Source organism: Cenococcum geophilum, assembly GCF_001692895.1.
Source record: "Cenococcum geophilum 1.58 unplaced genomic scaffold K441scaffold_58, whole genome shotgun sequence".
Classification (NCBI taxonomy): domain Eukaryota; kingdom Fungi; phylum Ascomycota; class Dothideomycetes; order Gloniales; family Gloniaceae; genus Cenococcum; species Cenococcum geophilum.
Window position 1 is genome coordinate 825799 of NW_027137616.1, and position 10992 is coordinate 836790.

Consider the following 10992-nt stretch of genomic DNA (forward strand, 5'->3'; position numbering starts at 1 on the left):
TTTAGTTCTTATATCTTCTAGCCTACCTATAAGTAGAGCTCTTCTGCCAGAACTTTACCTAACGGGTAAGAACCGCTAAAGACCTTTTTAACGAAATCTATTACATAAAGTAATTGCTTAATACTATAAAGCTTATAGAAGATTGCGTAAGTAATAGCGGTAAATTATTATATATAAAGCGCGGTTGCAGTATAGGCTTTATAGAGTTAGGCTTAGGGAATAGAACCTAAAAAGGGCGACGCTTTTTTAAGTAAACTCCTAGGGAGATTACCTAAAAGCTAGATGGCTTAGGGGACCTCTTAAACGCTAGTGCTATGTAGGTAAGTTAAAGGACCGTAGGCGGCTACTATAAGAAATACTAAAAGCAGGCTAATAAAGAGAAGTTAGCTTAGGCTTTAGAAAACCTAAAGCCCTAGTAGCGTATCTCTTCTAATTATAACTAGGGCCTAATATAGAGAGAGAGAAGAAACGCATTATAGTATATGTTGCGATAGATACGCCCTAGGGCGAAGTTTACCTATATACTTTATACGATAATAAGTGCTAAATTAACCTTATTAATTAAGATATTGTCTATAGGTTTAACCCACTTATACGCTATACGCTATATTTACGTAAACCTATTACACGTTTCCTTAATAGTAACTAGATAATAATCTAGGATGCTTATAATCTAATAGTTACCACTAGCGACTTCTAGGGTACCTCTCGCACTATTAGCCCGCAGACCTTTTAGGGCGGCTTATTTAATAGTTATAATATAGTTTTTAAATAGGATTGGCTCGCGGAAGTAGATCTATTAATTAGCTTCTATTTTAGATAGTTTATCTAGGGGACTTTAAACCCTAGACGCCTCTAAATAGTTACCCTTAACGCTCTCCTAGTAGACATTAAGGCGAGCGAAATAGTTTATTTACTATAGCTAGAAGACTTCTTCTTTATGCCAGTTATAAACATAATAGAGGACCTATTATTACTAGTAGTAAGTACCCGTATAGACCCTCTAGACGTAGAGATACTAGTTATAAATATAGTAAAGGACTTATTGTTACTGGCAGCAAGTACCTATAGAGACCCTCTAGTGCCGGCGCAGATTACCTATACGTAAGGGGGAGGTAATTAAAACCCTAAAACTATTAAGTATACTATAGTAGAGCTATATGCACTCTTAGTGCAAGTATACCTATAAAACGTATATTAGCTATACCCTTCTCTTTACTAGCTCCCGGAAGCATAGTACCATATAACAGCTACCTTAACCCCTATAGCCCCTAGCCTACTAAATATATATAAGGAGGAAACCAACATCCCTCCTAACAAGCTAGCAAGCATGCTACTATAGAACTCTAAGTACAACCATATAATTAACTTAGAAGAAGGTAAAATGCCACCATAAATGCCTCTTTATAACCTCTTATAGAAAGAGTTATAGATCTTATAAGAGTACCTAAACAGTACTTTTAAAAGGGGCTAGATTAGGCCTAGTAAGTCGCCTACTAGAGCGTCTATCCTCTTTGTGCTAAAAGCAGACGGTATAATGCGGCTATATATTAACTATAGACGCCTAAATAAGATTACGATTAAAAATTAGTACCCCCTATTACTAGTTAGCAAACTCTTTAATAGGCTTAGCTATATAAAGATATTTATAAAGCTAAATCTTTATAATATATACTATAGGATTTATATTAAAAAGGGAAATAAATGGAAGACTGTATTTAAAATACGCTATAGTTACTTTAAGTACCTAGTAATATCCTTTAGTCTTATTAACGCCCCTATAACTTTCTAAAGCTATATTTATAAAGCTCTAGGAACCCTAGTAGATACTATTTACATAGTTTACCTAGATAATATTTTTATCTACTTAAATAATAAGGATAAGTACGTTGAGTACGTTAAGTAGATACTATAATAGCTCCGCGCTTAGGGCCTATACGCTAAACTATTAAAATATATCTTTTATATTAAAAACGTTAAGTTCCTAGGCTTTATTATTACCCCTAGGGGTATTATAATAGACCCTAACCGCGTAAAAGCTATTAAGGAATAGCCTAAGCCTAAGTCCTATAGGGATATTTAGGTCTTTCTTAGCTTTGCTAACTTTTATAAGCAATTTATCTAGAACTACTCGGATACCGTATACCCCCTATACGCATATCTTATATAGGCATATTATAACCTAACGTTAAATAGGGAGAAGAAGTAAAAGCGTAAGTTAAAAGGGCCTACTAAATGGTACCAACCTTGGTCCTGGCCTAATAATATATAGTAGGCGTTTTATAAGCTACGCGCTGCGTTTATATAGGCTCCTCTACTTTACTACTTTAACCCTAATCTACCCCTAATAGTAATTACTAACGCATCTAACTATACCTATAGCGGTATACTTCTACAGCCTTTAGGGTAGGGAGATTAACTCTACTAGCACTTAATTACCTACTATAGTTAAAAGCTTACTAGCCTAGAAGTATAGTATAATATATATAATAAAGAACAACTTATGTTACGGACGCTTTAAGTATAATATTATAACTACTTAGAGAAGAGTTAAAAGAAGCTAGTTAGTTAATATAGGTATAGTCTAGGATGGAGCCGATAGAGCTATATAATAAGGAATAGTAACTAAGGTTATTTAATATAATCTATATAATCTATAGGATCTATATAATCCGTAATAAAGTAAATAGAGTACACGTATATTACGTATAAGAAGGATTTTATAGGAGTACGGTTGTGTATTTAAGGACCCTTAGTCCCTACCTAGATAGTTCCTTCCTTATAGTAATTCTTAGAATATAATTAGAGTTAATCTATTAGGCAACCACTCTACCAGTTATTATTACGTTGTTAACTTTAATTTATATCACCTATATACCTAGCCTAATAATAAGCCTATCGTAATTCCTGCTATAAGGTTCCGTTATACAATTACTACCTAGTTACGGTATTAAATATAGGAAGTTAAATAACATACCACTAAAAGCAGCCACTATAACACTATTGACGGCGGCAACTACTTTAAGGTCAGGTAATACTAGTATGGCAGATACTAACTTATAGCAACCTATAACGGTCGGATAACTACAAGAGATAGTTAACTAGTTAATAACTAATAATATAGCGTTAGAAGAAAGGGTTAATAGGATTAGAGCAGCGAAGATTAAGTTACTATTAATTAAGAGATACTTAGGAGAGAGATTAAAGCTTAAGGGATTTCTTACGTAAATGCACTTTAAAGTTATATAAAAAGGGGTAAAGCTACTAATACTTATAAATCGAATAGCCTATATAGGACTATTCCTATTAGGAAGAGCACTTAAGTGGTTTAAGTTTTACCTTACGAAAATATAGGCAAACGGAATAACGACTTAATTAAGAGATGTAGTTTATATTCTTAAGCTAGAAAGGGTTTACGGAGTAACTTATATAAATATTTAGAGACCTAGAGGCAGTAACTATAGCGGAAAGAAAACTCTAAGATATTACGTAATAAACCTTAGCAATTAAGTATATAATATAGTTCTAGACGTTAGCAATATAAGTTAAGTGGAATAATAAGGCGCTTATAGCACAGTATAAATAGGGACTTAAGGCTAAAGTCTAGGACGCTATTATCCTAATAGAAGATACGGATACCCTAAGGGAATTAATAGATTAAGTAATTAAGATTAATAATTAGATCTACTAAAGGGAATAGGCTAAGAAAGGTTAGAATAGAGTTTTATAGTTATATAAGACGCAGAGTACATAACAACTAAAGCTAAATTAGAAACTATGGTATAGCGTAGAGCTAATAAACCTAAGTAGTACTAAAAAAAGAAATAGTTTAAAGAATAACTATAGAAACCTAGAGGCTAAGGATCTAGTAATTATAGGGTTAAGAAGCAAAGGCTAAACTAGGAATCTTAGTAGCAGAAGACGTTTAGGCAGACTCTATAGCAAAGTTAGTAGTTTAAAGATAGAGCTTATATAAATTATAGAAAACAAGGTTATTTTGCGAGGGATTATAAAGATAGTTAAAGTTATTATATAATAAAGGGAACTAGACTAGTAGTAGAAGATATATATATATAGAGGGATAATAGTGTACTACAAGGAATAAAAGAATATTTAATTAGAAGTTTCGCGTTTTATTATAACAATATATACCAAATTTATAAAAACGCTAAGTATGGCGTAAGCTATTGGCTATAGGAGCTAAAATCCTTAGAGTATAGGGGAACTAACAAACTATCGCGTAGGCTAGATATTAAAGATAATAAGTTTAATATAGGCGAAATATTTGCAGATAATAAGGTAATAAAGGCAGTTTACTAGGAACGTATAAATCTTAGAAGTTATATTAGAAGTAGAGACTAAGACCGCTATCCCTTTAAACGTCGGCGTCCAACGTTATTGATAAGATAGTAGGTCCGTGTATATAACACTAAAAGTTCGTCAATCTAGGGTTCCTCATTGGCTAAAATCTTATCGATAACGTTGGACACAACTTAACGTTCGAAGGGATAGAGTAAGGTTTAGTAACGGGCATTATAACATCGTTAGATACGGCATCTATCGCTTTATAAAATAAAAGAAAAAGTGTTTTATAAAGACTAAGCAAGCAGATAACTGCTAGTGCTAATTTATTACTTAATAAAGGTAAAAGGCCAAAGGACTAAGATTCTTAAGACGAGATAAGGTAAGCTTAAGGACTTATAACGGATAGAAACCGATAGAGCAAAGCAATAGCTTAGTTTAAAGATATACAAATAAGCTTAGGATAGAGTTTCCCATAGGCATAAGATTCTTAAGACGAGATAAGTAAGATTTAAGACTCTTAAGATAAGATAAGAATACCTAAGCCTAGTTGGACTAAGGCAGGAGTAAAGCTTAAGTTAAAAGCAAGCTTAGGATTAAGAATTGTATAAAACTAAGACTTTAAGATATAAATAAGGACTATTAACAAGATCAAGAAGTAAGAAGACTTTAAGGATCTACTTATAAGACGCAAAAAGAAAAAAACCATAGAGGAATTTAGAGTAAGAATTACCTTATAATAAGAACAGAAACTAGATAAGAGGTCTAGCACATTAGGTTATATAAGGGATAGAGCACCTATATAAAGAATTACTAATAGGCCTAGAATAGGTATACTAAAAGCTAAGTAGCTTATTAAATTAGAATAAGAAGAGGATCTAGGGATTCTAACTAGGTTTAAAGAACGATATATAAAAAGCTGTTATAATATAGTAATAAAAAGATACTTTCTTATAAATAAGCCGTATATACTCTAGCAGCTATACTAAAGGTAGTATAAACAAAGGCATAATGACAAGTAGGAAGATTTCTATATATAGTTGGACGAAAAAGTTATCTAAAACCACCCGATTATAGAGAAGGCTATAAGTCATATTAAAGGAGCCTTAATTATGACGTTAAAGGATCTAAAGGAGTAATTAGAGGATTAGAGAAGCGAGAGGTAAATCTTAATACCTATAAATAAGGTTATAACGCTTAAACTAATATAAAATAGGTTTAAACTTAAGGATAAAAATAAGCTAAGAGTTAACCTAAGACACCAAGTATATTATATATTGGTATAGATTGCGTACGTAGATAATATATATAATATATATAGAGCACCTAAGAATAAACACCGGAAATACCTAGTAAGGATATATTAGGCACTAGATAAGATAAAATACCAAAATACTAAGTATATATATGGTTAGCACCTAGTAGAAGTATAAAGCTAAAGGGACTTAGTACTTTAACTAGGAAGATTCCTTATAGAAAAATGCCTAAACGGATAATAGTAGTGGGAATGCTTAGAGAATACGTATCTATAGTATATTAAAGACAAAAAGCGAACTAAGTATTAGCTAAAAGTGGACTAAGTATAAATAGGATTAAGTAGCTAATAGTTAGGAAAAGTAGAGGCCTACGGAACTAAAGGAAACTAGTAGTAGAGCCTTGAACCCTTAAAGGAATTTAAGAATAACACCTAAATTTATAAGTTAAGTGGCAAGATTAACAATTTAAAGCATTAATAGATAGTAGAGTAATAAGGAACCATATCTTACTAATAGTAGTTAAAAGAATAGGGTTACCATATAGGAAAAAGGAGCACTCTTACTTATTAGTAATAATTTTAGGGGATCTAATAGCCTATAAAGGAGGTATTATTAATCTTAAAATAGGACCTATTTAGCTAACTATTAATGGGAGATAGATTAAGATATCTTTTAATATATTACTATTAGGGAACAATAAGACAGTACTAGGAATACCTTAGTTATAGGAATATAATCTAAAGATTAATTAGATTATAGGTTAGGTTAATATTAAGAATACTTAATAATATAAGATGTGACAATAAGCTAAGATAGTATAGTACTAAGTAAGGGTAACCTATAAAGAAATAGAAAAAGGGCTAAGTTATATACTAAAGAGATACTATAAGTATGGTAAGAAACTATAGTTACTAGAAAGTGAAAAGCTATTAAAGTATATAGTATAGAACTATAAGATAGAATTAGAACTAGGAATAAGTCTAAGGTTCTTTCTAATCTATAAGCTTACTAAAGAAAAGGATAAAGTATTAAAAGAGTTTATTTAGGAAAACCTATAAAAGGGATATATTAGACTATTACAGTTATTAGCGGGTTATTTAGTACTGTTTATACTAAAGAAGAATAGTAAACTAAGGTTATATATTAACTATAGATAGTTAAATAGTATTACTAGAAAGGATAGATATCTTTTACCGTTAATTAGTAAAATCTAAGACAGAATAGGTAATATACAAATATTTATAAAGATAGATCTAAGATAGGCGTACTATTAGATTAGAATTAAGGAAGGTAACAAATAAAAGGCAGCCTTTAGGTTAAAGGAAGAACTATATAAACTATTAGTTATACAATTTAGGCTTATAAACGTACTAGTAATATTTTAGAAGCGTATTAATAATATATTAGGAAAATACTTAGATAAATTTATTATAGTATATCTTAACGATATTATTATCCACTTAATAACTAAGGAAGAATACGGATAATATATTAAATAGGTCTTAAAGAGACTACAAGAAGAATAAATACTAGTAGTAATTAAGAAATGCGAGTTCTTTACTAGGAAGACTAATTTTATTAAATTTATTATTAAACTAGGCTAACTTAGTATAGATCTAAAGAGGATTAAGGCTATAGTAAATTAGTAGAAACTAGAAAATATTACGTAGTTAAGATTATTTCTAGGGTTTTACAATTACTGTAGAAGGTTTATAGCGTAATAGTTAAAAGATATTAAACTATTTACGCGATTAACAAAGAAAGAAAAACCATAGGTATAGGGAAAGGAATAGCAGAAGTTATTTAAAAAGGTTAAAGAATTATTTACCTAGGAGCCAGTTCTTAAGATCTATTAACTAAAACTAAAGGCGGTTATAAAAATAGACGTATTAGACTATATACTAGGGGCGTACTTTATATAGAAATATTAAAATAGATAGCACCTAGTGGTATACTATAGTTAAAAAATAATACTACTAGAGTTAAACTATAACATCTATAATAAGGAGTTATTAGGTATAGTTATAGTACTAAAAAAATAGAGAGTATTTTTATAAGGTATAGAAAAACTATTTATAGTTAAGACGGGTTATAAGAACTTAATAGGATTCCTAATAATAAAGGAACTTAACTAAAGATAAGTTAGATGGGTAAAGATGCTTATAGAATACTATTTTAAGATTTAGTATATTAAAGGTATAAATAATATATAAGCAGACGCTTTAAGTTAAAAAGCTAAACTATAAAATAACGAAAAGCTATTAGGGGCTTTACTAAAAAAAATATAGATGGATTAATTAGGTATAATTATTTAAAACTTATAGTAACTTAAGAGAAACTAGAACGAGTTTATAAGTTACTAGAAAGCTTTTAGGTATAAAGAATTCTAAAAGCATAGCTAAAAGATCTATAGATAGATATATACAAAAATTAAGAAGTAAAGTATATCCTAAGAAGTATAGTAGAGTAATTTATAAAAGATTTCTATAAAGGATTAACTTAAGAATATAATAGAGCTATAGGCTTAGTGTTAAGACTTTAGAAGAAGTATATTATTAACAGAATCTAGGGTTTAGTATAAAAAATTACTAAGGAATATCTAGATTGCTAAAGAAATAAACTAATAAGGTATAGGCTATATAGAGGGCTATAACCTATTAAAATACTAAAGAGACTATAGGAAGTTATATTATAGGACTTTATTATAAAGTTGCTAAAGTTAAGAGATTCTATTACCAGATAAGATTATAACGTAATTTTAGTAATAGTAAATAAGCTTATAAAGTGGGGATACTTTATAACATGTATAGAAGAAATATTAGTAAAAGATATTGCTAAAATCTATATTAAAGAAGTATTTATAAGATATAGAGCACTAAATAATATTATATTAGATAGAGATCTAAGATTTATAGTAGTATTTTAGAAGGTATTCTTAGCGGAATAAGGAGTTAAAGTAGTAACTTCTACTGTATATTATCTATAAATAGACGGTTAAACGAAAAGACTAAACTAGATACTAGAGTAGTATCTAAGGCACTATATTAATTACGTATAGAATAATTAGGTATTATTATTACTAGTTATATAGTTTATATATAATATAACACTATAAAAAGGAATAGGCAAATTATAGATATAAGCTAAGAACATTATTGTTACTATAGTAAGTAAAGAAAATAAGTAGTATAGCTAAAGAAAGAATAAAGATACTAATAAATCTTTATATAAACCTTAAGGAATTAGTAAAGAAGGTATAAGAGAAAATAAAAAAGTACTATAATGCTAAGAGATCTAAGGGACCAGATCTTAAAGAGGGAGATAAAATGTAGCTACTATATAAAAATTTTAATAGTTAACGACTAAGTAAGAAGTTAGACTATATTAGACTAGGACCTTTTAAAATTAAGTAAAGGATTTTACTAGTTACGTTTAAGTTAAACTTACTAGCTAAGATAAAAATCTACCCTATATGTAATGCTAGAGCTAGTGTATAGGAATATTAAGCTACTAGTTTATAAGGTAGACACGTATAAAGGACAAAAAGAAGATAAATAGTAAGTTTTAAAGATCGTTAATTATAAGGACAATAATAATAAAATATAGTATAAGGTAAAGTAAATAGGCTATAATAAGACTACCTAGGAGCTATTAGAGAATCTAAAAAATGCTATAGGAAAGGTATAGAAGTATTAAAAGAAATTAGGTTAGGCAGTATTAATAAAAAAGAATTACTAAAAAATAAGTTACCTAAGGGGGACCTAAGAAGAGCAGTTGCCGAACTACTTAGATCTATTTTCTTCTTAGCTAGAAGAGAATCCGTTTTTTTATTACTAAGTTCCTATAAACCCTATTTTATAAGTTTCTACTCCTTAAAACGGACCTTCTTATATACTTTCTTAAGACGGATTAACTAAGCGGATACTATAAGATGAGACTTAAGGGCCCGTTACTAAGTATCGGTAGCCTCCTATTCTACGTTATAGAAATGGTATAACTCTACTAAAGTAACAAACGGTTTATTATCTAGCCTTATAGTAGTAGATTAAATATAAAACCCTAAGATAAATTAATTAGGAAACGAGATAACTATTAAGAGTAATAGATTGCGTATATTTAGCATTAAAGATTGTCGGAATATATGGACAGAGGTTACGTGGTTACAATGTTTCTGATTAGTCATCCTTATGGTGACTCATCAGCCCCCTACTTAGGCACCGCGATCCTTACGATCCTCTGCTTTCGATACCTATTAGACAAGAATCAATTTAACAGTTAATAGGCCAATCAAGTGCACTTGGGTGATACCGACAAAGATAAAGCGAACGTTATAGAATAAATAAATATTCGCTTTAGTACACTCTAAATAAGAGGAGGGTTATTATAAAAATGGGTTCGCTAACGCAATATAAACTAACCCCTTTTTTAAGTAATAAGAACACGGAGATAATATAATCTTACTAAGGGATAATATTATAGTAGCAGTGCGAATATAACGAAGAGTTAAAGAAAAAGAAATTGCTTTAGGTATAATAAGTAACAATATTAATTAAATTAATTAGACGGATATTACACCTCTAGTAAATAACTTAAAGATATTAAAAATCTTTAAGAATAAAAATAGAGAGGAGGGAGATAGTGTTATGGACGCTTTAAGTATAATATTATAACTACTTAAAGAAGAGTTAGAAGAAGCTAGTTAGTTAATATAGGTATAGTCTAAGGTAAAGCTAATAGAGCTATATAACGAGGAATAGTAACTAAGGTTATATAATATAATCTATATAATCTATAGAATCTATAAAATCTATATAATCTATAATAAAGTAGATAGAGTATACGTATATTATATATAAGAAGGATTTTATAGGAGTACGGTTATATATTTAAGGACCCTTAGTCCCTACCTAGATAGTTCCTTCCTTATAGTAATTCTTGGAATATAATTAAAGTTAATCTATTAGGCAACTACTCTACTAGTTATTATTACGTTATTAACTTTAATTTATATCACCTATATACCTAGCCTAATAATAAGCCTACCGTAGTTCCTGCTACAAGGTTCCATTACAACTCGCTATAGTGTAATGCTTTAAAACGTGGCGCTATTACCTTAAATACGCCGCGTATATAACGCGTATGCTTTATAATTATAATAATCTTAAGTACTTTATAACTACTAAAAGCTTATCTACTTATTAGGCCTAGTACGCTAAAGAACTAGCTAAGTTTAATTTTAAGATTAAATATAAGCTAGGTAAGATAAATCCTACTAATATACTATTCTAGCGCCTAGATTATACTAAAGGCTTTAAAGATAGTAGTAAGAGGATAATCCTTAATGCTATGCTGCCTATATTATAGCAAAAGTTATAGGTTATAGGCCTTATAGGCGGCCCTAATGCTACTATACTAAACTAATAAGTAGTATGCG